The 27,461-nt window shown below is 43.3% G+C and overlaps 1 protein-coding gene across 1 annotated transcript in view; it reads left to right on the top strand.

Moving 5' to 3' along the window:
* INPP5K (inositol polyphosphate-5-phosphatase K) overlaps positions 1 to 27,461 on the top strand; it is a gene marked incomplete at its 5' end in the record, with an annotated part of 119,723 nt that overhangs the window by 21,589 nt on the left and 70,673 nt on the right. The gene's annotated exons all lie outside the window — the stretch shown is intronic.

Genomic DNA, 27,461 nt, shown 5'->3' with positions numbered 1-27,461 from the left:
CTTCATACCCCAGATCAGACCCAGTGCGTGCACTGCAGACCCCAGATCAGACCCAGAGTGCGTGCACTTTAGACCCCAGATCAGACCCAGTGAGTGCACTTCAGACCCCAGATCAGACCCAGAGTGAGTGGACTTCAGACCCCAGATCAGTCCCAGTGTGTGCACCTCAGACCCCAGATCAGTCCCAGTGTGTGCACCTCAGACCCCAGATCAGACCCAGAGTGCGTGCACTTCAGACCCCAGATCAGACCCAGTGAGTGGACTTCAGACCCCAGATCAGACCCAGAGTGAGTGGACTTCAGACCCCAGATCAGACCAGTGTGTGCACCTCAGACCCCAGATCAGTCCCAGTGTGTGCACTTCAGACCCCAGATCAGACCCAAACTCTTCACCTGCAGAAATGCAGGCTACCACTGAAGGAGAGCAGGAGGGCTCCTTCTTCATAGCAAGCCGCTTTTGTGAAATCAGGGAGGTGGTTCAAACCTTGTAATTGGTAGCCTAGTGAACAGCAAATGGCAGTTTATTTGGTAGAATTGACTCATCAGCGCTGGTTTCCATTTTATAATTTGGATTCCTTTAAAGAAAGTTAGTACACTGCAGTTCAGGCCAGGGGCGGACTGAGAACCCTCAGGGCCCCCGGGCAAAATAAATCAAGGGCCCCAGCCCAGGCCCCACCAATGTCCCGCCTCCAGCCACACCCTTGTCCCGCCTCCAGCCACACTCTACACAATCTTTAGACACAAGGAACAAAAGTGCAATCATTTATAAACAAGTGCAATATAAATAACGAATGCAGAAACCAAACTGTGCAAAATAAATCACAAACCAAGACAAGTACATTACCAATAATAAACAGACAAACCAAGACCAGTGCATTACAAAATCATATATAGATAAAACCAGAGCATTACAATGGTAAATTGCCAGGTCTAGCTGGACTAAGGTTGCCACCTCATTCCTTTAATCCAGGACACACATGAATTACACAGGTTCTGAGGCTAATATAATGCACATAAGGCACCAAATGAGTTTAATTACCACCTTAATCAGCCACAGAACCTGTGTAATTAATTTTTAAACATTTTTTTTATAGAATGTCATATAGCAGAATGTGAAAAATATTGTTTTTTTTTAATTTTTTTTCAGAATTGTCGCTTTTTTGTTTTATAGCTCAAAAAATTAAAATCGCAGAGGTGATAAAATACCACCAAAAGAAAGCTCTGTTTGTGGGGGGGGGAAAGGACATAAATTTTGTTTTGGTACAGTGTCACACGACTGCGCAATTGTCTGTAAAAGTAGCTCAGTGCCGAATTGCAAATAGGGCCTGGTCAGGAAGGGGGCAAAATCTTCCGGGGCTGAAGTGGTTAAAGGGATGAGGGGGGGAATTAAATAGTGGCAACGGGGGTGAGGTGCAATAGTGAATTGTTAGGTCAGGGGGAGAATCCCATTGTAGCAGTGGGGGGGGGGGTTTAGGCAGTGGAGAATTACCAGGTCTGGGGGTGGGGTCAGGTCACATATGCAGTTTTGTGCAGACACCTATAAGTGGTATTTGCAGTATGACAGATGGTGTTGCATTTAAAGGGACTGATGGAATAGGATGTTATGGATACACCAATATAAAGTCAGGTAGTATCAGTGGAGGTTGGGAATGGGGTGACAATGAATTTGCAGGGAAAGGGGGGGATAGGTAGTAGTGAATGATCAGGTCTGAAGGGGATCACATATTGGGGGTGGGGGTAGTAGTGAATGATCAGGTCTGGGGGGGGGGGGGACATCACAGTGTGGTGCTGAATTTGGGGGGGGGGATCATATATTGGTGTGGGGGCAGTGCTGAATCGTCAGCCCCTAGTGTCAGTGGTGAATTGTGTGGTGGGGAATGAGAGCGGTGGTGAATTTGGGGGGAGATCACATATTGGTGGGGGGTGGGGGTGTCAGTGGTGAATTGTGTGGTGTGGGGGGGGTGACACAGCAGTGGTGAATTTGGGGGCGATCACATATTGGTGGGGGTGTCAGTGGTGAATTGTGTGGTGTGGGGGGTGACACAGCAGTGGGGAATTTGGGGACAATCACATATTGGTGGGGGTGTCAGTGGTGAATTGTGTGGGGGGGGTATGACACAGCGGTGAATTTGGGGGAGATCACATATTGGTGGGGGTGTCAGTGGTGTGTCAACCCCCCCACACAACCACTGACATCCCCACCAATATGTGATCTCCCCCCAAATTCACCGCTGTGTCATATCCCCACACCACACAACTCACCACTGACACCCCCACCAATATGCGATTGTTCCCAAATTCACAGCTGTGTCATACCCCCCTCCCCCCCCCACCACTCAATTCACCACTGAACACCCCCCCCCCCCCCAATATGTGATCTCCCCCGAATTCACCATGGTACAGCAGTGAGATCACATATTGGTGAGGGTGTCAGTGGATCTGGCATTTAGTTGGGGGCTTGCTACTTAAAGAAATTACCTACTTGTGGTGTGGACATCGTGACATCGATGCAGACACACTCCAGCTCACTGAGGACACCATGGGAACCCCAGCCGGGCCCCTCCTCCCATGGAAGCAGCGGTGTACACCTGATGCCGGGCCCCTCCCCTCCTCTCACATCCACAGCGCCGGCCGCAGGGCTCCTCCCACTTCCAAAGCGCCGGTGTACACCTGATGCCGGCCCCTCCCCTCCTCTCACATCCACAGCGCCGGCCGCAGGGCTCCTCCCATCCTCCCACTTCCATAACGCCGGACCCCGATAGCCCGATGTTGTCTCTGAGAAAACATCGGGTGAATTAATGCTGTAGTGGGCGGCGGGTCGACTTCCCGACCGGGCCCTCCTTCCCGGCCGGGCCCTCGGACCACGTCCGAAGTGCCCGACCGCTCAGTCCGCCCCTGGTTCAGGCAAAGGTTTAATATCGTGTACAGTTCTGTCAATAGGAAAAACAGACACCTTTCATATGATGGCAGTGTCCCTGTAGTTTTTCTGTTCAACTTGGAATGGATTGTATCTTTACAGCAGTGTTCCTTTTTCCAGTCAAGGTGCCCTTGAAAATTATTTTCAGTCTCAAGGCACCCCTATCTTGTCGTGGAACGAGCCCAAAATTGCATGTGTTCCTGACATGCAGACAAACGCGCTGCTCTTTAGCAGCTGAGCAGGGTGATATTAATTCCTAATGGTACCCCCACGCATTGATAAACACAGTGCTTTTTCAGGGTTGCTCAATTTAAAAATAAAAAGTTCCTGGACTTCCTTCCCTGCATTTCTGCATGTAGGGAAGCCCATTAAAATGAATGGGCTGTCCTACAGGCAAAATGCAGCTACACAGATGTAAATCAAGCTCTCGTTCACACTTGAGGTTGGGGGGGGGGGCGTTAAACCATGCAGTTGAGCATTTCTTTCCACCCCCAACTGCTCCCACTTTAGCAGCAGAGGCAGCAGCCAGGGTCGCACAGATGCTGTGGCCGTGGATAGAAGTATACCCCCAGGTGAATGGGCCTATGCTGCAACTGCCCTGCAGCTTTGCAAATACATTCACGCATATATACACACGCATTCAAATTGCAGTACTGTACCTGCACTCACACTGCTGTATACTGCATGGTAGGGGGAGGCGGAGAGCTCATGACTTGGGAAGTCGATTCCCCCTTCCACTGCTTTCACTTTCCTGACTGCATGTAACTGTTTTGGTTGAGCTCCTTCTGTGCCGATGTACACTTCGTCGAAGAATCGGGAGCCAAGTCGGAACAGAATACCATTTTCTACCAGGTTGCCGCAGCACCCCCTGATGACCTCAGGTGGCACCCCGGTTGAGAACGGCTATCTTACAGTATTCTCTTACTAGGTAATCTTTGCAAGAAATGCATTCTGTCCGTCTATATACTGTTTTGGGTTTCTTCTGTTCTATTTCAGCACAATGTAATTAAGTGTTCTTGCCTATGGCAAGTACACTTAATATTCTTTCACATATATATTATTCTTATGATAGTGAAAGCCTATGGGAACTTTTGGCACCCCAACTCCTCCAACAGTTTTTACACTACATAGACAAGAAATATACCGAAATGAGTGGATCGCTCCCGCATTGCTGTTCGTTTTTGGAAGGTTTCGCCTAACAGTTTGCGAAATATTGGCCGAAATTGGCCCCATAGGAATGAATGCCGGAATATTCAAAACTAGAGTGGAGATGAAGATTCCGAGAAGGTGAGCGAAGAAATCTTGCCACAATTTCTAAACTGCTGCCACTCCCTCATTTTTAAGGCCACCTACACAAATCTTACATCAAAATGTTCAGCCATCCTTGCTGCCACTTAACATGTCCACATCTAAGCCATAACCCTAATAGTTTTTACACTATGACCGTTTGTTTCCAGCTCATGCCGTCCATTGACATACATTGAAACTCCACTGAAACCATCTCAAATTTCAAGGAAGTTTTCTAACCTGTGACTGTGCCTTCAGTTTTAATGTTTCATAGACCTACTACTGTATACAAGAAAATGTCGGCCAGGGTCTTGTGATTCCTACGGTATAAGTCTCTAAGCTGTGAGATTTAGAGCTTTTACACTATGACCGTTTGTTTTCAACTCGTGAAATTGGCCCCATAGGAATGACTAATGGAATATTCAAAACTACAGTGGGGAAATTGTGTGAAGTGTTCTTCCCGCCACGGGTAGTTTCCGGAACATTCAGCCATTCATTCATTCCTATGGGGCCAATTTCTAAACTGCTGCCACTCCCTTATTTTTAAGGCCACCTACACAAAAGTTATATCAAAATGTTTAGGAATGAATGGCGGATAGTTCTAAACTAGTGTGGTGGCGGCAAGAGCACTTCCCACAATTTCCCCGTAAATTGTACGTTTTCTAGTTATCTATATTATCATAAGTTAAATGTAAAGCTGAATTCCAGCATAATGAAAAACGACCCTTTTGGTGGAGCTCTCCCTGAACTACAAGAGTTAAATGCTTGTTTTTGCTTAGCGTATCAGTAAAATACATTTTTTACTTGTTTTATCCATCACTTTCACATGCTTCCTCCTCTCCAAGCCCCAAAAGCCACTTCTTTTCCGTGCTCCATTTATAGGTCATAGCTGTGATGTTATCACTTACATTGTAAGTAAGAATTTTGAGGGCCTGCCCACAGCCTGGAGTGTTGGTGGGAAGAAAAGATCACTAGCTGTTGGGGGAGTGGAGGGGGCTTTTTACCCTAGGCAACAACCCTTGCAGTGTGAGAGCCCCCACTGCATGGATAGTTTTTTTTAATTTCCAACTTTAAGCAATGAGACAATCATCACTTGGCAACTGTTCAGAAATGCCAAGGGGCAATTAGTTTGCTGTCTTCAAGTTTATATTCACAAATACTATAGTCAGAGATTTTTTTTTTATTTTTTATCAGAGAATAGGTGCTGGAAATCCCAGATTCTGAGTCACCCTTAGTCTCTGCCCCCTACCTACCTCTGAGCACATTCTCTTGGCTCTACCACCTCCCAGTACTGCTCTTTTTAGAGAATACAGAACCAAGTATCATTTTGTGCTACTAAGTAATTTGTGTGGAATTTGATAGATCCCAGCAACAATAGGCTCCACCAGCAACAACAGACCCACCAAAGCAAAAATAGAACACCCACACAACAACAGACCTCTCCCCCAGCAACAAAATAACACCCCAACAACTATAGACCCTCAGCAGCAACAACAGATCTCCCAGTAGCCAGCAACAATAGACCTCTCCCTCAACAGTAAATCCCTCCTGGCAACAATTGATCCCCCAGCAATATTGGACCCCCCAGCCAACAAAAATAGACCTACCCAGAAACAATAGGCCCCCACAAGGAATAGATCCCTCAGCAGCCAACATCAGTAGACCCTCCACCACACCTTGCCATAAAATACATTCAGTGCTGGAGGCACCGGAACTGCGATCCCCCGCGTTCCCGTTGAAAAAAAGCCTTGACTATAGTCATACAGTATAAAGAATATTTTAGCTTATCAGAAAAATGTTCTCTTAACTGTTAAAACTCAACTCCAGGAAACGTGATTTTTTTTTTTTCTAACTGAATTTTTATTGTATTTTAACAAAGTACAAAACCATGAAAAGAAAACAAGATAATAATCAAAATTTCACAGTGTACAATAATTATAGCAATGTACAATACATTGCTATTTAGGGTGGCATCTCCAAAAAAGAAAGAATTAGTCTGTATTGAGAAGAGGTAAGGTGGGAACAATAGTTTAGTTTAATAGTGTTCTAGTTTTAGCATGAACAATTCTGGGAATAATATTGCTTGCACAAGAATAAATTCATTGCTAGGGTGGTTGTCTACAATCCAAACTCTACTACAGTGTGCAGGCTTCTGCATAACTCTGCTTGGGGCTATCTAGGACAATGATAACTGCCAATTCATGGGCCCTAAGCTAGTTATATTAGTATATTTGCACTTGTTATTTATATTTACTCTGAGAATATCACTTGATTAGAATGGAAGAAGTGAATAGAAAGAGTATAAAAGAGGAATAGATGCAAAAAGAACAAGATGGAAAATACCATTTTGTGTCCTTTTACTGGGCATGCAGCATAAGTGTCTAGTAAAGGATTACACAGGAGGCTCACATCATGTTGGGTCTTCTTGAGATGCCACAGCTCCCAGATTTTATTGAACTGTTCAAGGGTGTCATGGCGATGTAAATTGAGATTCCACATTCGTTTAAAGTGTATGTTACCTCAACATTTCATGTTCCTGATTTACACTCAACGGCCACTTTATTGGTACACCTGTTCAATTGCTTGGCAACCCAATTTGCTAATCAGCCAATCACATGGCAGCAACTCAATGCATTTAGGCATCTGGATGTGGGGAAGACGACTTGCTGAAGTTCAAACCGAGCATCAGAATGGGGAAGAAAGGGGATTTAAGTGACTTTGAACATGGGATGGTTGTTGGTACAAGACAGGCTGGTCTGAGTATTTTAAAAACTGCTGATCTACTGGAATTTTCACGCATAACCATCTCTAGGGTTTACAGAGAAAATATCCAATGAGCGGCAGTGGACAAATATGCCTTGTTGATGTCTGTGGTCAGAGGAGAATGGGCAGACTGATTCAAGATGATAGAAGGGCAACAGTAACTCAATCACTCGTTACAACCAAGGTATGCAGAATACCATCTGTGAATGCACAACACATCAAACCTTGAAGCAGATGGGCTATAGCAGCAGAAGACCACACCAGGTGCCCCCATTGTCAGCTAGAAACAGGAAACTGAGACTACAATTCACACAGGCTCACCACACTTGGACAATAGAAGATTGGAAAAAGGTTGCCTAGTCTGATGAGTCTCAATTTCAGCTGTGCCATTTAGATTGTAGGGTCAGAATTTGGTTTAACTACCTCAATACTGGGCACTTAAACCCCCTTCCTTCCCAGACCAATTTTCATCTTTTAGCGCTGTTGCATTTTGAATGACAATTGCGCGGTCATGCAACATTGTACCTAAACCAAATTTGTGTCATTTTTTCCCCACAAATAGAGCTTTCTTTTGGTGGTATTTGATCACTGTCAGGTTTTTTCTTTTATGGTGCACAAATAAAAAAAGACAGAAAAGTTTGAAAAAAAAAAAAAAGTTTTTTTGTTTAGGTTATAAAATTTTGTGAAGATACGTTTTTTCCTGCACTGATGATGCCGCACTGACAGCACTGATGAGGAGACACTGATTGGGTGGCACTGATGGGGTGGCACTGATGGGGTGGCACTGATATGCAGCACTGATGGGCACTGATAGGTAGCAATGATATGCAGCACTGATGGACACTGATATGTGGCACTGATAGATAGCACTGATATGTAGCATTGGTGGGCACTGATAGGCAGCGCTGATGGGCACTGATAGGCAGCACTGATGGGCACTGATCGGCGGCACTGATGGGCACTGGTGGGCACTGATAGGTGGCACTGATCGGCACTGATGGGCCGCACTGATTGGCACTGATGGGCGGCACTGATTGGCACTGATGGGGGGCACTGATGGGCACTGATAGGCAGCACTGGTGGGCAATAATGGGCACTGGTGGGCAGCACTGGTGGATGGCAATAACGGGCACTGGTGGGCAGCACTGATATATTGCATTGGTGGGCAGCACTGATAGGAGGGCACTACTGGCAGGCTGTTTGCCATTCCTGGTGGCCATGGTGGGCATCCCTGGTGGTCATGGGTGGGCATCCCTGGTGGCTCTAGTGGCATCCCCTCCCCCCAGGGCTGCACTGGTAATCAATCATCTGATTACCAGCACAGACCCCCCCTGTGATCAGTGAGTACTTAGAAATACTCACTGATCACCCCAGCTCCAGTATCGATCCTCTTCTTCTCCTCCCTGACAGGATCTGTCAGGGAGGAGAAGAGATCGAAGCCGTTACAACGGCTGTATTTACATTGCATGACGGCTGTGATTGGACACAGCCGTCATGTGATCAGGAGGGCCAATCACAGGGCCCTCCTGACGCATCTTGTTGCGCTGTGTCCGAGGGACACAGGCACATCGGGATCGCACCGCTGCGCGTGCCCGCGGCGGCGCGATCTCGCTCCTTCTGAAGGATGTTCCGGAACGTCCATTCAGAAGGACGAGACTCCCACCCGGCCGTATATGTACTATGGCCCGGGTGGGAGGTGGTTAAGCATGGATCCATCCTAACAGTTTAGGCTGGTGGTGGTGGTGTAATGGTGTGGGGGATATTTTCTTGGCAAACTTTGGGCCCCTTCGTACCAATTTAGCATTTAAACACCACGGTCTACCTGATTATTGTTGCTGACCATGTCCATCCCTTTATGACTACAGTGTACCCATCTTCAGATGGCTTCTTCCAGCAGGATAATGCACCATGTCACAAAGCTCAAATCATGTCAAACTGGTTTCTCGAACGCGACAATGAGGCCGCTGTACTCCAATAGTCTCCACAGTCACCAGATCTGAATCCAATAGAGCACCTTTGAGATGTGGTGGAATGGGAGATTCACATCATGGATGTGCAGCGGACAAATCTGCAGAAACTGCGTGATGCTATCATGTCAATATGGACCAAAATCTCAGAGAAATGTCTTCAACACCTTGTTAAATCTATGCCATAAAGAATTAAGGCAGTTCTGAAGGCAAAAGGGGATCCAACCCAGGACTAGCAAGGTGTACCTAATAAAGTGGCCGGTGAGCGTATTTCTTTGTTACCATGTACTTTGTGTTAAAAGTATCCTTTTTCTCTTTGTAATGCTTCCTTTGTGTAAAATATCTGGTGATCCTGCCAGTCCTCCTGCTTTCCTAATTCAAACTGACTGTGCTAAGCATGGTAGCACATCCATTGCAGTCAGTTTACTGCTTGTCCTCCACTGGTCAGACTTGTGCTGGCATGCCCCCCACCCCCGACTCAGGTAATCACTGGGAGAATTAATCACACGGGGGGGTCAAACCTAGCAGGTAGGATTTAGGAGAAAAGGGAATCCATGTATGAAATACTTGATAGGAATGAACTGATTCCCAGTGACGTTTGATAAGCAGGCAGTGCCAGTATATGTATTGAAGAGATCCCAGTTAATTTTCACAATGCCAACACCTGTCATTGGCTGCTGGGTAAATAACGGGGAGGAGTTGCAGGGTGTGGTACCAATGGAAAAGTATTTTAAATAAGCTTTTCTTAGTAATGAGGCAGATCAAGTTTTTCGCTGTTTGGGAGCAGATTATTTGCCATATTTTCAGAGGTGTTTAAATCCAGGAAACGTAAAGATTATCGCTTGCAGTGGGTCTGTGCTCACACTAAAAAGAATAATTGCTTGTTTAGGTCTGGAGAGGTAGAAAAAATGGTCTACTTACCCATTCCTACAGCAGTCTAAAGTCCTGAAGTCATTAAGACCAATGCATAGATTCACAGAGGGTAAAGGACCGCTCTGTGAAGAGGAAATGGGAGCGCTCCAATACATATACTGGCACTGCTTGCTTATCAAACATTAATGGGAATCATTTTTTTTATTTTAAAGCAATAAAAAAGTTATTTTCTCTGCCCCTCCCTGCACCCAACTTTAAAAAAATGCAGCATACATACCTTTAAATTCCAAGGAGGAACATGATGAGTTCTGTCCTCTTCCTTTTCTCTATCATTGGACTATTGATGGTCCTACAATGCTGCACAAAACAGCATTGTAACTTGTGAGACTAGACTTGGTGGTAATGCTGAGTCTTGGAGACAGAGACAGTGACCACTGGCAGAAGAGGATCTTGGATCCACTGGAGCATGGAAAAGTCGTGCATTAACAACTTTTTTATTTTGGGTACAACCGGAATCCTAAAAATAAAATTTTCAAAAGAAGTTGAGTTGGGTTTTGGAATATATACAATGCATTATATATTTTTTCTTAGAAGATTTCAGTAGAAGCTTATTCAAATGCAGCGTGGGTTACTGCACCTACATACCTAAAGTAAACCAGAAGTCCTGTTCTATACAATTATACCCAATGGTATATTCCCAAAATCTGCTGCCTTATGTATTATGTATGTACTGTGCTGTGGTAGAGCATACTTGTATAACAGGTTTGGTGCACTCTTCAAAGAAGGCAATGATAGGCCTCCTACTAGTACATTTAGTACCATGCTCAAACTACACTTTAAAAACCACTGATCTTTTTGACCCATGGTCTTCAGCAGCAGAATATGAACCTTTTTAGGTTGCATTGTCAAACATATGTGCATGACTTGCACATGATAAATCGCGTCGTCCTCAAACCAACATTTAACCTAATAGCAATGATCCAGCCTGAATCGCTTGACTCTTAAAAGAAGAGTTACCAGGGCACCCATGAATCTCTGCCAGTGACTGTCTCCACAGTGTACTTGAGATAGTGTGACTCAAAATGTACCAAAGGTAGTGTGTGCCTTGGTGGAACACATAGGTGACAATCATAGGATACATAATAGTGTTTTACTGGATGCCTCCAAAAAAGTGAGCTCCAGGGGGCATCCCAAAAGTACGTGGACCAAAATTGTATCCTATTACTCCCAAAAGTTGCTTTATTTCGGACCGATCATTGGTGTGTTAAAATGCTGTATACAATTTTTCTTGTGTTGGGCATGGACTTTCTCATCTTGCTGTACAAGAGCCCATCAGTCTTCACAACTATATATCTAGAGAAATATTTGTAATCCTAGAGAATGGAAATCCCAGATTTTAGAGTAAAGCAACCATATCCTGTGAAGTACCCTGCAGAAGTAAATACTGGCCTTTATAGTATAATACATTATTTTATAGGTAGTGACTAGCCATAATAACTGCTAGAAAAAAAGTTTATTTATTTTTAATTTTTGTACAATTGGTCTACACATATAATTTTAAGAGATGTATGTTTAAAAAAAAAAATATATATATATTAAACACGGCCACCAATCTCTGCTCTGCTCCATCCTCACTCACTGAAGCGTTGGGCTGTGGAGGGGACGGGAGCGGCCGGCTCAGGCTCTCAGCGGCTCGCATGTGGCGAATCCCGACTCCATGGTCATAATGACGCCCAAGCCTGGACCGACTCTGTGACTTCAGCAGAGAGCGGATTTCAGACCGCTCTCTGCTGAAAATGGGTCACAGGATTGCAAAATGACCTGCACTCCAGTGATCCATAGGAGAAGTTGAGCCAAGCGAGGTTTAGCTGTACGTCTCCTTTTAAATAGGGTTTAGCTTTTGAATAAGTTTATTCCTTCAATCATCAAACTTTCAGGAAAGGTTTACCATAGACACATTTTTTGTTTTGCAGTGATTTATAAAAGTGTTCAAAGAAAAACATATAATGTCATGTTTATGTAAGTTCCCAGCCCCGCAGAGAACTACCAGAAGTGCACTAGACATAAAAGATCACATGCATGACCTGCACAAGGCTCTGGAATGTATTGATGAATTGTGTAAGAAGCGTATTAACTGAGGCGTGTGATTAATGTCCCTGTACTTTTCCTATTCAGCTCCCATTAGAATATTCTGGTGTGGTACAAAGGGTGGGAAGCTGCTCAAATCACAAGAAGAGGCTTAAAAATGTGTAAAAGTCTACCAGGAATCTGGGACAAAGTGTTTTACACAATAGCTGCTGCTGTTCCAGAATGTGACTGGTTTGGGTGGTAATGATTGAATAGTGTCACAGCAAGCAAGGCAGGTCTCACTCATATTTTGAAGGAGGGCCTACTAGCTCTAAACAGACTTAAGTGTAGTCCTATGGCAGATGGAAAGGAATGAATGCTATGGTACCATAAAAACCATAAAAATAAATTCCATAGCAGTGCCAATTAAAAGGCATTGCCAATTACCAAAGCCTAAAAAGTTGGTGTGATTTGTAATGTACTTTCACACATGAAGACCCTCAAGTTGCCCAGTCTCAGTTCCTGCCACTGAAGAGCATCATTACAGCATGATGCTGCCCCCACCATGCTTCACTGTAGGGATGGTATTAGCCAGCTGATGAGCAGTGCCTGGTTTCCTTCAGACATGACGCTTGCCATTCAGGCCAAAGTGTTCAATCTTTGATTCATCAGAGCAGAGAATTTTGTTTCTTCCAGAGTTGTATAAAGTACTCGAAACCCATACTTGAGTAAAAGTACAAGTGCTCGATCAAAAAGTGACTTGAGTAGAAGTGGAAGTGCTCGATCAAAAAGTGACTTGAGTAGAAGTACTAAAGTATTCAACATTTTTTGTACTTAAGTATTGCAAGTAGTTTTTTAAAAAATTTTGCTACTCAAGTACTGAAAGTAAAAGTACCAGTAGTTTTGAAAAAAAAATTGCTACTCAAGTACTGAAAGTAAAAGTACAAGTACTGTGTTATGTAGTTATTAAAGAAAGAAGTCAAAAGTTTGAACATCATATTGTTTTTTATTATTTCAAATGCAGCTTTTATTTATACATACAGTAGCATTTATTTTCGTATGCGCTGATAATAAACATGTTTTGAGCTTCATGAAACCTATCATCTACTGTTCTGGCAGTGGTCATTTTTATAATTGTAACGAGTAACTATGCAGCACAAAAAAAAAAATATTGGAGTAGAAGTATTGAAATCATCGAAAAAATGTAGTGAAGTAAAAGTGGAAGTAGGAGAAAAAAATTCTACTCTAGGAAAGTACAGATACCGCCTTTCGGTACTTAAGTACAGTAGTGAAGTAGTTCTACTTAGTTACTATACATCTCTGGTTTCTTCTTAGTCTGAGAGTCCTTCAGGTGCCTTTTGGCAAACTCCAGCTCGGCTGTCATACCTTTTTACTGAGAAGTGGCTTCCATCTGGCCACTCTGCCATACACGCCTGATTGGTGGAGTGCTGCAGAGATGGTGGATGTCCTGGAAATTTGCAAAGATTTCAAATAAAACTTCTTTCACATTGTCATTAAGAGCCGGTTCACACTGAGGCGACACGACTCCTTACTACTTTGGGGGCGACTTGTGCATTACAGTGCACCACAACTTCGGAGCGACTTGCAGGGACTTCACATTATGGAAGTCTATGCAAGTCGCTCCGAGGTTGCCCCGAAATAGTACAGAACCCTTTTTCTAAGCTGGAGCGACTTGTGTCGCTCCTATTAGAACGGGTCCTGTAGCGGTCAATGGACAGCGAGGGAGCGCGACTTGTCAGACTGACAAGTCGCGCCAGTGTGAATGGGCTCTAAGGGGTATTGTTTGTAGAATTTTAAGGAAAATAATTAGTTCAATCCATTTTAGAATAAGGCTATAACACATAACAAAATGTGGAAAAAGTGAAGTGCTGTGAATACTTTCCAGATGCACTGCAGTTATCCATTGTACAATTCACTATACATCTGTTTTAGTGCATGGAGCTGCACAGAGAGGATCTCGCACCCCTGGAAAACTCACACATACATTTCAAAACATAACATATTTCATAACCCAAAGCATTCTACAATGATTTTAAAGCTTTATGAGGCATATTTAGAAGCAGTGCATTCAGTATAGGTGAATCACTGTAATTTAAATCCCAGAACCCCCCCACTCTCACCGCAAGGGTTAAATGTATTTGTCTCTGGAAGTTGGACAGGATTAAGATTATTTTATATTTAACTTATTCCAGGCTCCCACGGGATATATTCCAGCTGCACAGATGGCCCCTGAAACCTATTCTCTTTGCTGCTCTGCCAGTTGCCGGCTCTCCAGGGTCTTCATATACGGTGTAGGGCCTGCAGTCCTGTATTGTATGTGAGGATGTTACACATTCGAGATGAGAGAAAGTGGAAAGGAGCACCAACCCCCCCAGGGTAACAAGGAAAAAGATCAATTTTGCTGCTTTTTTTTTTTGTCTCCCCCCCTACACAAAACAAACATTTTCTTAATTTATAAATTAACCTGGAGTTCAGCTTTAAAAAGACAGAATGTTACACCTGCAGTGAATATTTGTTGAGTGTCATATTCACAACTTTATAATTATACCTTATAGTAAAATTAATGCAAGTGTCCAATGTAAACTGGCCCTGGAGGTATCAAATGTCATTCTATTAGGTTTGGCAATCCATTGATCTCAATCTACTGCCAATACTGCCTTCACAAAAACAATTTATTGTGATTTCTAAGTTTTCTTCATGCTGTCTTTATTGGCGCTGCATTCTGGTGATATTTGATCTCTTCCATGTTGTTCAGGTAGATCATCTTCTCAAAGGTTGCCTACGCCTTCCTTAGATGGCACATCACTTTGTTAGAGAGAAAAAACTGGTAGGGGCTAGAAGGTGCCTCTGGGGAACGGCTGCATTAAAGTGGAGTTCCACCCATTTTTGGAACTTTAGATCTTTGTAATCCCCTTTAAAACGGCTTTTACCAATGGAAACTTTTTTTTTTTTTTTTTGCTAGTAAATACCTTAATTTCGGCTTTATTCCTCCTCTCCTCACTTCCTGGTCCGATCGGCGATGACGTCATTCGGCGATCCGCAGTGTCTGCTGGGATGTATTCTATTCCAGAAATCTCAGTAGCTGTATCTGTACTGAGCCGTGCCTGCCCCGCCTCCGCCCCGCCTCCGCCCCGCCTCCTCTCAATGAATTGCATTGTATGAATGTATTAAGGCTGTTCTCTGCCCAGCCTTTGCCCCGCCTCCTCTCAATACAACTCAATGAGAGGAGGCGGGGTGGAGGCGGGGCAGAGAACGGCCTTAATACATTCATACAATGCAACTGAATGAGAGGAGGCGGGGCGGAGGCGGGGCAGGCACGGCTCAGTACAGATACAGCTACTGAGATTTCTGGAATAGAATACATCCCAGCAGACACTGCGGATCGCCGAATGACGTCATCGCCGATCGGACCAGGAAGTGAGGAGAGGAGGAATAAAGCCGAAATTAAGGTATTTACTAGCAAAAAAAAAAAAAAAAAGTTTCCATTGGTAAAAGCCGTTTTAAAGGGGATTACAAAGATCTATGTATTCCAACCTATTAAAAATGGGTGGAACTCCGCTTTAAGGGATGCTCAGACCAACTTTGTGTAAATAATCAAAAAATTCTTTATTGAAGATCAAAATGACACACGGTTTGAGAAATACCCCCAATATAGGGGAACAATGTACAAATATCAACAGATATGAAATATAAATGACAACACACAAGACATATAAAACCAAAAACTTCACACATACAAGGCCGGCCTTACACACACACTGGAAGATCAGACCAGCAACGACGAGAGTAAGCTGCATGTATTCCCGCCGGGAATGTCAGGATGCTGCTATGGGGATAGAGAAACAGGCTGTGACCACCAGGCTGACCCAGTCATATAGTGTGTATACACCTTACGGCCATTGCCAAGGCCAATGGGAAAATTGACCAATATGGTGTGCAGTCTATATATGGTGTGAGCCTGCGCAGTCCCTCCATTATACTGCGTCTCTCCCTTGCTCCCGCACCTATATCCATTACTATTGTATGAGACTTTCTGCCACAGGGGGTTTTATGTTGGCCTGATTGTGCAAACCATAACTCTGGAGGATCTGAACTTCATCCCTTCAAGACTATCAGCTATTATCCATTTCCAGGATTGGCTTTCCAAACAACCCATTTCTCTTGGTGTGCAGACATTCCTTTAGATGCTTCTCCCTTTATGGTGAAATCATGATGAAAATTTGGAGCTCACAGACTTTTTAATCATAGTAGAAGTGTATAGGCTCAAACCTGCATTCCAGTAGATTATTGGTGCTTCTCTGACAGTCTGTGAATAGACTCCAGTATCACCATTCAATCAGTAATTTTGAAGTATAGGGTTGATAAGATATTGGTTCAATTATGCAGTCCATGACCTTCTGAATTATTGGTATAGCAGTTATTGGTTATTCTATACCAGGTATAATATATCATTGTGGCATGCCGACCAGCAGACCAATGAGATAGCAGCATCCTGACATTCCCGGCGGGAATACATGCAGCTTACTCTGGTCGTTGCTGGTCTGATCTTCCAGTGTGTGTGTGAGGCTGGCCTTGTATGTGTGAAGTTTTTGGTTTTATATGTCTTGTGTGTTGTCATTTATATTTCATATCTGTTGATATTTGTACATTGTTCCCCTATATTGGGGGTATTTCTCAAACCGTGTGTCATTTTGATCTTCAATAAAGAATTTTTTGATTATTTACACAAAGTTGGTCTGAGCATCCCTTAATGCAGCCGTTCCCCAGAGGCACCTTCTAGCCCCTACCAGTTTTTTCTCTCTAGTCAATTTAGGCTGCGGTGGCTCCCCACTTACCATTTGAGACCCTTTTGGACCACCATTGGGTCCCTTGACGGGTCTGTGCCCAGGCACACAGGACACAGCAGTCTCTATTTTGGGTGCCCCTTTTTGTATACATCACTTTGTTACTTCAGCAACAAACTGCTAAAATGGGATCACTTCCTTTAACATGGTATATCTCATGATGCTACAAAACTACTTTAAAATAAGTTTGAAATTCTTTGGTAATCTGGGCAACATTATGGAAGCATAGTAATAGTCTTGCACATTAGGTCATAATGATTTGAGATTTGATTAGAGAAATGTAGCACTGCCCCCCGTAGGGACTACCTGATTTCACATTTTTGGGTCCCCCTAAGTTACCAGCATACATAAATGTCAGTTTCAAGTCTTTACATTCTCCTTCCTTGGCTCGCTCCAATAATCAGTCCAGGGGTATTTTGGTTGTTTTGTGTTTCTTATAAATTAGGGATAGGAGAAGGGAATAGTGGGATACTCCAAATTAACTATGCACAATGGTTGAGGACTCCTATCTTCAGGTACAGCCAGGCTGTTGAATCACCCTGCCACTATGGGTGATTTTAGGTTAAGTCTCTTTCCTCCTGATAATATGACTTGGTGAACTTAGCAATTATCTTCAGGACACTCTCCCTAGCATCCTCTTTCATTCCACTGCTCACTATCCTACATGTGGCGTGGCCCCCCTCAGGTCAGGCCCCTTGAAACGAGTCCCTGTACTCACAATACTGTTTTGCCAGGGTCTCCAGTGTCTTCCCTTCAGTCAGCTCTCCTGGACCTCTGGGTTCAGCTCCTCTCATCCATTCCTCTTGCCCTCAGGACGATCTCCTGTGACTGCCTGCCACTGCTACAGAGGAGGAGGCAGCCACCCTATCCCTCCGGGACTCTGCTCTCCAGCCAAAGACCCTGAAGCACATGTGCTCCTGGCTTTTATACAGTATCCCAGAATGCGCTGAGGCCCTGGCCACTGCCAATCCCCAGGACTGTTTTAAAGCCTATGCATTCATTTGACAGGTTTTCTCCCACTGTCCAACATGCCTCCCTATTGGACCAGTGTGAAACTCTCTAGACCCAATGAATCACATACTGAGCACAATGAGCAGACCTCACTAACAGATCCTGCTCTCTGGTAAACAAAGAGAAATATTGATTTGCCTGCAGCCCCTCTAATAAGTAGGCAGAGCCAAAAACTATACTCTCTCACTAGCACCTACCTAGGAGGGTGCTATAGAAATAAAAAATAAAAAAAATAGAGAGGTGAAGCTAATCCAGCTATTTTCTTAACTATATGCCACAAATCTAGAGAGATGATTGGTATGATAGCCTATTTGCTTTGAAACAGTCCTCAACACACAAAATAATGCAAATACAAGCAGAAGATACCCAAGCTCAACCACACAATTGAGAAATACTTGCTGAGATTCGGTGCTCAGACTGGACAATCCCCACCCCCCTGTTCGAAAATCCTTGGTATTATCCTTTATTTGGCTATATCATTCACACAGGATCAATGCTGACATATTTTGGATATAATAGCCGAAACATGTCAGCATTGATCCTGTGTAAATGTTGTAGCCAAATGACGGATAATACTAGATTTATCGAGTTGCCAGATAAATTTCTGCTTTGCACAAAATAATTCACCTGCACTATTATTGCAGCACATTACACCATTAGAAATAAATGACAATGCACATATACAGTATATCATGCATTACCATCTGTTACTGTAACAGAAAAAATGTGGTTAGAATGCGTTACCACGGTGCCTAGATGTGAATAGAATAAAACGGTATACATGGAGATAAAAAATCCTGGCCAGATCAAAATCCTTATTTACAGTGCATTCAGTTCTGAGCTTCCATCTTCCTGATCTACTTACAGAATAGATTTTCCTTCGTAGAATTTCTGTCCCTTTCATCTGGACTGTCATATATTCCTGCAGTCTTGTGTGTCAGCCAGCAGTGATCAAGCTTTTGTATTGTTCACAGGATTTGCTTTTGAGAGTATCATCAAAATCTCATAATGCTGCATCCTGTTTTCTGGGCAGTGAAATTAAAGGGGCATCTGCAGGGCAAATGTGTTTATCTGTCTTTAAAGTACCAAAATAATTGCTGCAGTTCTGTTTCCTCCAGCAAAAGCCCGGCATTCTCCTTACTTTCCCAGTTGTGTTATTTGAGAATTCAGCTTGAAGGCTTAGCAGCGAGAAGCCATTACATTTTAAATTATTAAACTAAAGATTAAAGCAACACAGATGTTGTGGCATTGGTTAATGCCATGTTAAATTATGTTGGTTAAAGACTTCAGACATCCATTGCTTTTAGGCCTGAGCATAATTTATTGCAAACTGTTCAGCGAAGACAAGATATCCTTGTGAAAGAATTTCTGTGAAAAAAAATCCCAATCTCCTAATCCAGTATAAAATTTGTGGACCCATTCTTACCTATTTTTTTTTTCAAGGTATAAAAAAGACAATTAGCACGCAATGTCCATATTGTGCTAAATCAGCATGCTTTATTAAAGACAAGCAGGATAGAATAGGGGTTTGTAATAATCTGAATTTACTATTGAATTGTCATAGTAGTGCAGCCTTGGCTTTTACGGATAGCAGTGTGCCCTGTAGCTTTCTTCTTTTCTCTCCATCTTGGTGCAGATATATTGGCTTAGGCCCCTTTCACACTATCCGTCTGTCGTTCGGATTCAGTTTTTCTCAGCGGGGGGATCGAACCGCCGATCCCCCACTGAGCAGGAGGATGACAGCTGTGTCTCTGCGCTGTGTGCGGAGACACAGCTGTCAGTTCCCCATGCATCTCTATGGGGGAAATCGGATGGGAACGGACCGTCGGTCCGTTCTCATCCGATCCGATCCGCTGGACAAATGGAAAATAGGGTTTCCATCTGTCCAGATTTGACGGATGGGATGTCAGCGGACATGTCTCCGCTGCCATCCGATGCCCCATAGGAATGCATGGGGGGACCGTTCAGATCCGCAAAAAAAACGAACAGGTGGATCTGAATGGTCCGCCTGTGTGAAAGGGGCCTTAGGGTTGTAAAGCAAACAAACAAAGGGTTTGGGGGGCACACCCTGAACATGTATTTCTAAAGCTGGTACTGCTATAAAAACCAATATGCATACAGTGGGTACGGAAAGTATTCAGACCCCCTTACATTTTTCACTCTTTGTTATATTGCAGCCATTTGCTAAAATCATTTAAGTTCATTCTTCTTCCTCATGAATGTACACATAGCACCCCATACTGACAGAAAAACACAGAATTGTTGACATTGTTGCAGATTTATTAAAAAAGAAAAACTGAAATATCACATGGTCCTAAGTATTCAGACCCTTTGCTGTGACACTCATATATTTAACTCAGGTGCTTTCTATTTCTTCTGATCATCCTTGAGATGGTTCTACACCTTCATTTGAGTCCAGCTGTGTTTGATTATACTGATTGGACTTGATTAGGAAAGCCACACACCTGTCTATATAAGACCTTCCAGATCACAATACATGTCAGAGCAAATGAGAATCATAAGGTCAAAGGAACTGCCTGAAGAGCTCAGAGACAGAATTGTGGCAAGGCACAGATCTGGCCAAGGTTACAAAAAGATTTCTGCTGCACTCAAGGTTCCTAAGAGCACAGTGGCCTCCATAATCCTCAAATGGAAGACGTTTGGGACGACCAGAACCCTTCCTAGAGCTGGCCGTCTGGCCAAACTGAGCTATCGGGGGAGAAGAGCCTTGGTGAGAGAGGTAAAGAAGAACCCAAAGATCACTGTGGCTGAGCTCCAGAGATGCAGTCAGGAGATGGGAGAAAGTTGTAGAAAGTCAACCATCACTGCAGCCCTCCACCAGTCGGGGCTTTATGGCAGAGTGGCCCGACGGAAGCCTCTCCGCAGTGTAAGACACATGAAAGCCCGCATGGAGTTTGCTAAAAAAACACCTGAAGGACTCCAAGATGGTGAGAAATAAGATTCTCTGGTCTGATGAGACCAAAATAGAACTTTTTGGCCTTAATTCTAAGCGGTATGTGTGGAGAAAACCAGGCACTGCTCATCACCTGTCCAATACAGTCCCAACAGTGAAGCATGGTGGTGGCAGCATCATGCTGTGGGGGTGTTTTTCAGCTGCAGGGACAGGACGACTGGTTGCAATCGAGGGAAAGATGAATGCGGCCAAGTACAGGGATATCCTGGACAAAAACCTTCTCCAGAGTGCTCTGGACCTCAGACTGGGCCGAAGGTTTACCTTCCAACAAGACAATGACCCTAAGCCGCAGCTAAAATAACGAAGGAGTGGCTTCACAACAACTCCGTGACTGTTCTTGAATGGCCCAGCTAGAGCCCTGACTTAAACCCAATTGAGCATCTCTGGAGAGACCTAAAAATGGCTGTCCACCAACGTTTACCATCCAACATGACAGAACTGGAGAGGATCTGCAAGGGGGAATGGCAGAGGATCCCAAAATCCAGGTGTGAAAGACTTGTTGCATCTTTCCCAAAAAGACTCCTGGCTGTATTAGATCAAAAGGGGGCTTCTACTAAATACTGAGCAAAGGGTCTGAATACTTAGGACCATGTGATATTTCAGTTTTTCTTTTTTAATAAATCTGCAACAATGTCAACAATTCTGTGTTTTTCTGTCAGTATGGGGTGCTATGTGTACATTCATGAGGAAGAAGAATGAACTTAAATGATTTTAGCAAATGGCTGCAATATAACAAAGAGTGAAAAATTTAAAAGGGGTCTGAATACTTTCCGTACCCACTGTATATACATACAGAGGATAGCGCACACATGCAAAAGAAATAACTATCAAATATAACAAGGCAATCAAAAAGAGAATAAATGGGGATTTAGTCCCACAATATGACCATAATGGTGGGCTCAAGCCCACCATTACGTTAAAGTACCCCATTGTCAGTGGGTCCTACACTATCCATAAAATGAAGGATAAATCCAACCTCTCTATACCATTGGAGATTGGTTTTAAAGGCAGAAGGTTTTATACCTTACTACATTCTATACAGGAGTGTTTCTCAAATGTTTTCTGTCAAGACACCCTTTAAAATTATGGACAGCCTTGAAAGCACCCCATTCTAAAATGTAATAGTTTTACATAATACATCAACATTCACACACATAGGACACCCAACATTAGAGGTGATTTATTCTTCCAAATCAAATATGCTTTTGCACACTGGTACTGACTAGTATTCCAAAGTTTCTCTTTTCCCTTAGTTTTCTCCTTCACTCAGCAAAGGTGACCCCAGTGTTGATGGAGAGGGGCAGGGGAGAATCAAACAAGGATGTTATGCAGGTATGCAAGTGACTGACTTCCTTCTTCTCAACTGATGATGTCATTGGTTGTTAGGATGCCGGTGGCGAGAAAGCCGTAATGTGTGCTGGGCCTCAGTCATCTTGCCCCTCCTCGATACGGTGGCTACATCAGTGCAGTCCATCAACAGGGTTGATTTGTTTCGTCCCTCTTCCTTTTTCTATTTTGGTTTTGAACTTTACACGGCTTTTCTCAACAATAGGAACTTCTAAGCAAGGGTATGTAATACTCTATATCATATACGATTCTACAACAATATGCTGTATGTATACAGGGAGTGCAGAATTATTAGGCAAATTTGTATTTTTGAGGATTAATTTTATTATTGAACAACAACCATGTTCTCAATGAACCCAAAAAACTCATTAATATCAAAGCTGACTATTTTTGGAAGTAGTTTTTAGTTTGTTTTTAGTTTTAGCTATTTTAGGGGGATATCTGTGTGTGCAGGTGACTATCAGGCCCCGTTCACATAGGGGCGACGCTACTTCGCACCGCGATCTCCGAGGTCGCGGTGCGAGCAGCAGGCCGCGACCTCGGAGCGGCCACCACGGACTTCATAACATTGAAGTCTATGGCGGTCGCCTCCTGGTCGTCCCAAAGAAGCTCCGGACCCTTTTTCTAAGTCGGGGTGACTTGTGTCGCTACTATTAGAACGGGTCCGCAGCTTCCCTATGGGAGGTGACCTACGGTGACCTGTGAGGCGACCAGGTCGCCTCACAGGTCGCCTTAGTGTGAACGGGGGCTTACTGTGCATAATTATTAGGCAACTTAACAAAAATCAAATATACAGTATACCCATTTCAATTATTTATTTTTACCAGTGAAACCAATATAACATCTCAACATTCACAAATATACATTTCTGACATTCAAAAACAAATCAGTGACCAATATAGCCACCTTTCTTTGCAAGGACACTCAAAAGCCTGCCATCCATGGATTCTGTCAGTGTTTTGATCTGTTCACCATCAACATTGCGTGCAGCAGCAACCACAGCCTCCCAGACACTGTTCAGAGAGGTGTACTGTTTTCCCTCCTTGTAAATCTCACATTTGATGATGGACCACAGGTTCTCAATGGGGTTCAGATCAGGTGAACAAGGAGGCCATGTCATTAGCTTTTCTTCTTTTATACCCTTTCTTGCCAGCCACGCTGTGGAGTACTTGGACGCGTGTGATGGAGCATTGTCCTGCATGAAAATCATGTTTTTCTTGAAGGATGCAGACTTCATTCTGTACCACTGCTTGAAGAAGGTGTCTTCCAGAAACTGGCAGTAGGACTGGGAGTTGAGCTTGACTCCATCCTCAACCTGAAAAGGCCCCACAAGCTCATCTTTGATGATACCAGCCCAAACCAGTACTCCACCTCCACCTTGCTGGTGTCTGAGTCGGACTGAAGCTCTCTGCCCTTTATCAATCCAGCCACGGGCCCATCCATCTGGCCCATCAAGACTCACTCTCATTTCATCAGTTCATAAAACCTTTGAGAAATCAGTCTTGAGATATTTCTTGGCCCAGTCTTGATGTTTCAGCTTGTGTGTCTTGTTCAGTGGTGGTCGTCTTTCAGCCTTTCTTACCTTGGCCATGTCTCTGAGTATTGCACACCTTGTGCTTTTGGGCACTCCAGTGATGTTGCAGCTCTGAAATATGGCCAAACTGGTGGCAAGTGGCATCTTGGCAGCTGCACGCTTGACTTTTCTCAGTTCATGGGCTGTTATTTTGCGCCTTGGTTTTTCCACACGCTTCTTGCGACCCTGTTGACTATTTTTGAATGAAATGCTTGATTGTTTGATGATCACGCTTCAGAAGCTTTGCAATTTTAAGAGTGCTGCATCCCTCTGCAAGATATCTCACTATTTTTGACTTTTCTGAGCCTATCAAGTCCTTCTTTTGACCCATTTTGCCCAAGGAAAGGAAGTTGCCTAATAATTATGCACACCTGATATAGGGTGTTGATGTCATTAGACCACACCCCTTCTCATTACAGAGATCACCTAATATGCTTAATTGGTAGTAGGCTTTCGAGCCTATACAGCTTGGAGTAAGACAACATGCATAAAGAGGATGATGTGGTCAAAATACTCATTTGCCTAATAATTCTGCACTCCCTGTATATCAACACAATTATTGATACAGATGTTGAAAATGTAAAACAAACGTATAACCCGTCCCTTCATTATGTTAGTGTATGAAACTATACAGCCCTTAAACGCGTCGGGTCTCAAGTGGTTCTTTTGCAACAAAGTTCCATCACCTGCAGAGTTTTGTGTATTCACCGTGAAAATATTTTTATGCATGTGTTTATATATCTGTTATTAAATTGAATGTTGAGAGAAACATGTTATGCTTGTTATCATGACCAAATAAAAAATTATATATTTTTATACAATTTTTGGATGTATGGTTGCCCTTATAGTCCCACCCCAGGGGGCTTTGTTATTTTCTATGTATCCATTGGGACAATGGCCACCAGCATCCTGAATTCTGAATAGTTTGGGTCTGGCCTCTGGCAGTAGGGGCCACTCCAAAGACCAGCGCTGCCATTCACAAAAACAGATCACAAAGCTGGCAGTGCCCTTTCTCCAGCAGCAGTTGCACACATCCACAGCCCAGCCGATGGATTGCACAGCACTGCAGTGTTGTGTGAGATTTCAGTGTTCTGAATGAGCAGTCTGCTATGTCAAGCTGTGTTATACATGGCACCTGCCTGACCAATCACTTATTCATAAATAGTAAAAACTCACACATCGCTGTAGCGCTCTATCATCCATCGGCTTTGCTGTGCATTTGTACAAGCAGCCCTAATAGATGCACACAGAACCAAAACTATGAGTGATCTTTTATAAATGAATGTGTAGCACTGCTAGTTCCTTCATAATAGGAAAAGATCATTCAGACTTGCGGCTCTGTGTAATGTATCTGCAGCTGGTTGTACACAAACATTGCAGATCATTTACACAGAGCCAAAACTCTGAAGGATATTTTACTATTACAAAAAAAAAAAAGAAGCAACATTGATTGTTCATTAATAATAGCGATAATAGTGATTACTCAGCTTAGAGATGGGCAGGGGGCTCTGTGCTTGCGTGTAGGGTTTTTTTGCCAATCAGAACAAGATCTGTATATGCACTTGGTTCTCTAGGGAGTTAAATAAATAAATATTGAATGACCCTAGTTGGAAAATCATAGGACTTGGTATGATGCCCAACAATTGTATTGATCCATTTCTATGACCAAAGATTTTTTTCGGCCCAAAAATATTAGCCCTGCTAGTATAACACTTTAGCCCTACTAGTATCAAAGTAGAAAGGAATCTTCAATATTGATGCTATAATCTCTCCCAGTGGACAGCTGCTTACTGACAACCCTTCTATTTAAATCATACATTACAGAGCTTTATGATACAAAAGTTACATTTGACTATGTTGCTCTGTTTTCTTACTTCCTTTAATGCGGTGGAGTCTCAGGGGTCTTTACCTACCTTGATAAATGAGCTGACAATCATTTTGATATCTAAACTGGGTAAGGATCCAACTTTGTTATAGGCCAATTTTATTTTAATCCTCAGATCTGAAGCTGTTAGCTAGAATGTGGACTACTTGCTTGTCCTCCATAATACTTAAATTGATACACTCTGATCAGTCAGGTTTCATCCCAAATAGATCTACTGCGATCAATATCCGCAGATTGTCAGAGTCTGTAGATTCGGTTATGAATAATACTGGTAATAGAGCCGTGTTGTCATTAGACACTGCTAAGGTGTTCGATTGTGTTGATTAGCATTATCTTTGGCAAGTTTTGCAGCTCTTTGATGTGGGTCGAAAATTCCTAGCTTGGACTCCGCTATCAAACCCTAAATCAAATCAAATCAAATCCCTAAATAATTCCTTATCAGAACCTTTTACTTTGAAATGAGGCACCTGACAAGGCTGCCCACTATTCACCAATTATTTTTTCCTGCAAGACAATTGAGATACTTATGAGATAATTTATATTTCATTGACCGGTACAATTTACATGCTTCTGACCTGTATTTGAAATCTGGTTTCTCATTTCCATAGACTTGAATGGGACCACACAACTTGCTTGAAGCACACATAGGCCCTAAAGCAGCCCATCGATTACTTGATTTTACTCCACCACGGATGGTAGGAAAGAAAATCACTCAATTTTCCCATCAACACTATGATGGGGGCATTCCTCCCACATTACTTTTGTATTCTGTAGGTGAGGGGCACAGGGAGCCTTTCCGGCTGGCAGAATGCAATGATTACTTCTAGCTGGCAGTAATCCCATTAAGAAAAATCTGACAGGGTAGTTGTAGCCAGGTCATTTGATGGATCGACTTGGGTACAATCTGCCTGCACATACATGGATTGAAATTCGGCCAATCCCTGCTGAACTGGCCAAATTTCGATCCATGTATGGCCGGTAAAGGTTATTGTGGAGTGTGGTTAATCATCTGTAAGTTTTTTTTTTTTTTGGTTGTTTTTTTTTTTTCATTTTAGAGATAAATTTTGGGTATGGATATTTTATACGTAGATACATTGGTCCAGCTTGGCCCAAGGTAACAATGTATATACAATACCTGGCCGATGTTCCTGGAAGCTGGAATTCACTCAAGTAGACACCACTACTCCAGGGAGCTCCACTTGCTTCAAGGTCCTGTGCTAAGCAGCTAACCTGATACATTGTGATCAAAGGAGGTCAGCTGTTCAGCACAGGCACCATTCAGTGAATGCTTTGCATTTATTCAGAAAACACAAAAATTTTTTGAATTACACCCATGCCAAACAGCCGACCCCCGGTGCTCACAATGCAGGAGGGCAGCTGATCAGCAAAGGACCTGGAAGCAAGTGGAGATCACTGAAGTAGTGGTGTCTAGTTCAGTAATTTCCAACTTCCAGGAGCATCGACCAGGTATGGTATATGCATAGTTACATTGGTCCAAACTGGACCAATATAATGATGTATAACATATCCATACCTGGAATTTCTCTTTAACATATGGAGTGACTATTTAGCATTTTTTTTCTGAACCTAATGAGAAGTCCACTTTATGCTGTACTGACTTGACATTGAAGTACCCAAAGAAATAATTTTAACATATAAACCACGATGTGTGCACAAAACATCGTAGTACAGTATGTATGTAATTAGAGGAAGGGCTTGACGATTGACCCAAACTTGGGAATTATGCCTCACACACATCACACGCATCGATAGTTGGCCGTGAATTTTCGGCCAATGTCCGATCGGCCGATTTTCGGCTTGTTTGTATGATTCTTTCGACAACGGCCGATTTTTCGTCAGTCAGTACAGATTTCGGCAGACAAAAATCTGATGAGCAAGACTGGGCATCCTCAGAGAAGAAAAAACACACGGA

Source organism: Pelophylax lessonae, assembly GCF_965119305.1.
Source record: "Pelophylax lessonae genome assembly, chromosome: 2".
Lineage (NCBI taxonomy): Eukaryota > Metazoa > Chordata > Amphibia > Anura > Ranidae > Pelophylax > Pelophylax lessonae.
This window is presented reverse-complemented; position numbering and strand designations above follow the sequence as displayed.